Below are 3,765 nucleotides of genomic sequence, written 5' to 3'. Positions count from 1 at the left end.
CTCTCTCTCTCTTTCTCTCTCTGTCGCGTACACACACGCACACACAGGCCTGGAGAATCCTGACTAAGAAAAATGTGGCCGGGATTTCTTATCTACGATGTTTTCTGGCAGAAGGCTGACATATATTGCTTCCTATGGAAAATCAAAACTCAGGAGCAGTGTATTTTCCGTGACTCTTGGTTTCCACTCCTAAAACTGAGTGCCTTGGTGGAGGTGTGGAGTTGACAAAGGATGTAGAAGAAGCAGGTCCAGAGAATGAAGAAACTGATTTATTACTAACAGACCATACTTAGTGTGTAGAAAAATACTTTCTCCGATAACCAAAAACCAAAGAAAAAGACTGAACTGGAACATAGGGAGAGAGACATAATGCCCTTCCTGGCCTCCTGGGTGACCTCAGATCAACATCTTAACTGAAAAGTAGAAGTCGTTTAGTGTGTGGCTTGGCAATGAAGCTGACGTGTGACCATCAGCAGACATGCTAGGTGACTGGATGAGATGTTCAGTATGGAAAACCAGGGCACCCTGTCAAACAGGATTGCTCTTCTCGGAAGGATTTGCTGTCCAAACACAGAGTATGGTGAAAAGACAGCCTTCAGCTCCCAGTGCCTTCTGTTTGTCCCAGCTGCAGGAGATCAGTTCACCCTAGACCGACTGGTGAGTGCCCAGGCACCTGTGGTAAAAGGATCCAGTCAGATGCCCTGGAGGACAGCGTATACCCCAGAGCCTTTCCTGAGAGTGGAGGCTCTCTCAGGCCCTCTGTGAAGCCGGACTTCCTCCTCTCTGCCCTCCACATCCTCCCTTCACACATATTGATCCCTAACATATACCCAATCCCATTTCCCTGAGAACCTGCTTCCAAAGAAACCAGCCTGTGACACTCGTAGGGCAGTTACCTTCATCGCAGGCAGACTATGAGGAAATGTATTGTGGCCATGAAAGCACACTCAGGGAGATGCTCGTTAGTGAGAATCCCAGTTTTATATAGATCTGGGGGCAGAAAATTAGTGAATTAGCTGAAAGGGAAATGTTTCATTAAGAATCAGGGCTCTTATGGAATTCATTTGTCAATAGTTAATGGAAATTATCAAAAACTAAACCTCTCTCCCCCTACTCCCCACCTCTTCCTCTCTATCTCCTCCCCGATTTCTTTCTATTTCCCATTCATTGTGGTACCTTGTCTGTGTTTTTTGTGTTAGATCCAATCTTCCTTATTTCTTTACAATTTATTTTTTGTGTGTGTTAGCGTGTACTCATGCATGTGTGTCATGTGTGTGCTTCCAAACTCCACATGAGAGGTCATGGGAGACCCTCTGTGTGCTGTGGAATATTATTTTAACTAGGCAAAGGTGTGTTACATTTGTTTATGCTGTGGAATATTACTTTATGTGGCGATGTGTTACATTTGTTTTGCAGTTCATTTATTTAATTATGTAAAGATGTGTTGGTGTGGGGGCTGGAGAGATGGCTCAGCAGTTAAGAGCATAACCTGCTCTTCCAAAGGTCCTGAATTCAATTCCCAGCAACCACATGGTGGCTGACAACCATCTATAATGAGGTCTGGTGCCCTCTTCTGGCATGAAGGCATACATACAGACAGAATATTGTATACATAATAAATAAATATTTTTTTTAAAAAGATGTGCTGCTGTTTCACCTTACCTGCCTAAGGCATCTGATTGGTCTAATAAAAAGCTGAATGGCCAATAGCTAGGCAGAAGAGGGATAGGCAGGACTGGTGGGCAGAGAGAATAAAAATAGGAGGGGATATATAGACTCGAGAGAAAAGAGGGGGAAGAGAACGAGGGAGGAAGAGAGGGACACGCCCAGGGCCAGAAGTCAGACAGCTGCCAGACAGAGAGACTGGAGAAGCAGGAAAGAAGGACAGACAGGAAGAAAGAAAGGTAAAAAGCACCAAGGCAAAACATAGATGAAGAGAATCAGGTTAAATTAAGTTATATGAGCTAGTGGGTCAAGCATATGATAAGGCCAAGCATTCAACACTAATAATAAGTCTCTATGTCATGAGTTGAGAGCTGGTTGGTAGACAAAAGAAAAGACCTGGTACATTTAGCCCAGGTCCTCTACAAGAGCTAGTGACTCTAACTGCTGAATATCTATCTACTCTTAGAGCTTATCAAATCACATACCCCCCCCCCAAACAGAAAGCCCAGAATATCAGGCTCGGTGACCCTATTCTCTGTTACCTTAGAGGATCAGAGCCTGTGGCCAGCTGATCATCTCTCTGAATTCCCAGGTAAGTACCGACCTGGCTTGCTCCTCAGCCATCAACTGTGGCCAGAGACTCCATCATTTGGAATGGAGAGCTACCCTCTTCCTAAGGTTGTAGATAGATTATCTTCTAAGAAGAGGATGTGAGAGCGAGACGGGCATCTCTAGCACAAGCGCTCACCGCTACGATGCAGTGGAAGAGATGCCCAGCTTTGAAGTCGGATGGTCAGTTCGGAGTTCTTTCTCTACCACCTTGTTGTTGCACTAAACTGAAGAGAGTCAGTTAATGCTGATCCTGCTTCCTCAGCTGAAACATAGGGATAGGGATAATTCTTCTGGTTCAACGGCATTTTTAAAATTGGTTTACTTTTTAAAAATGACTTTACATTTTGTTTGTTTTTCAAGACAAGGTTTCTCTGTGTAGCCCTGTCTGTCCTGGAACTCAGTCTGTAGATGAGGCTGACCTCAAACTCACAGAGATCCATCTACCTCTACTCTCCTGAGTGCTGGGATTAAAGGCATACATCACTGCTGTCTGGCAAAAAAAAAAAAAAAAAAAAAAAAAAAAGGTTTTACAATTTTAAAAGTCAGGTGCTAAGATATGCACCAGAAAAACAGAAGTAAGATACAGTTTCTGCTGTAGACAGATGTCTTCATTCTCATGGGGGGGGGGGGGGGGGGAAGAGAGCACATAATTACGGTCCTAGGTGACATGCAGTGGAAGAGAAAAACATACCTGGGTTAGGTGTCCTCCCTGCGTGCCCTAGGTATGTGTATTTGTGTGATATAGACAGAAAAGAAAAAAGAGGAAGAATGGAAAAGGCTTGCAGAAGAGATAAACCTGAGTAGAGGCTTGACAAGCAGGAGAAAGAACTCTATGGAGGACATCCATGTGAGCATGTCATGGGTTGGATTCAAACGTGTGAGAGATTGGCCAATTTCAGAGACGTGACAATGGGTGAGCGGGACGAAATAAAAGTCAGCATCTAGCATGGCACCAGATTCGAGAAGAGGCTGCACTAGAGATGAAGCTGGGTCAACACAGCTTCTCTGAGAAACAAGAAGTGAAACTGTATGTGGGGAGCACTCTGCAACCAGAAGTGAATCCAGACGTACCAGCGCCCAGCACCGCACAGAAGGGCTCCAGACATACCAGCACCCAGCCCCGCACAGAAGGAGTCCAGACATACCAGGGCCCGGCTCAGCACAGAAGGGCTCCAGACATACCAGGCACCACACAGAAGGGTTCCAGACATATCAGTGCCCAGCCCCACACTGGTTATATGTCAGGAATTATATGTCTCATGAATGTGTCTCTGGGAGAAAAGTAATATCATCTTTCTTGTGCAGGACTTGATTTGAATAATTTCCCCAAGTGCACCTGGTATCTTGGTTAGGATCCCCAGGAGCAAACTGCGGGAACAGAAGTTAATTGTCAGTGGTTTATTTTGGAGGCGATCCCAGAAAAACAAAACAAAACAAAAACCCAGTTGGCAAGTAGAAACATGAGGCAGAGAAGGGAAGGGTTATGGG

General features: G+C 45.0%; 1 long non-coding RNA gene across 1 annotated transcript; it reads right to left on the bottom strand.

Moving 5' to 3' along the window:
• Window positions 1-247: 247 nt before the first annotated feature.
• On the bottom strand, window positions 248-991 carry LOC119802591. Its single transcript, XR_005283474.1, has 2 exons — window positions 897-991; window positions 248-673 (listed from the first exon to the last, which is right to left on the bottom strand). It is a non-coding gene; the product is annotated as an uncharacterized LOC119802591 (long non-coding RNA).
• Window positions 992-3,765: the final 2,774 nt, after the last annotated feature.

The sequence above is a fragment of the Arvicola amphibius genome, chromosome 12 (genome assembly GCF_903992535.2).
Source record: "Arvicola amphibius chromosome 12, mArvAmp1.2, whole genome shotgun sequence".
NCBI classification, from domain to species: Eukaryota; Metazoa; Chordata; class Mammalia; order Rodentia; family Cricetidae; genus Arvicola; species Arvicola amphibius.
This window is presented reverse-complemented; position numbering and strand designations above follow the sequence as displayed.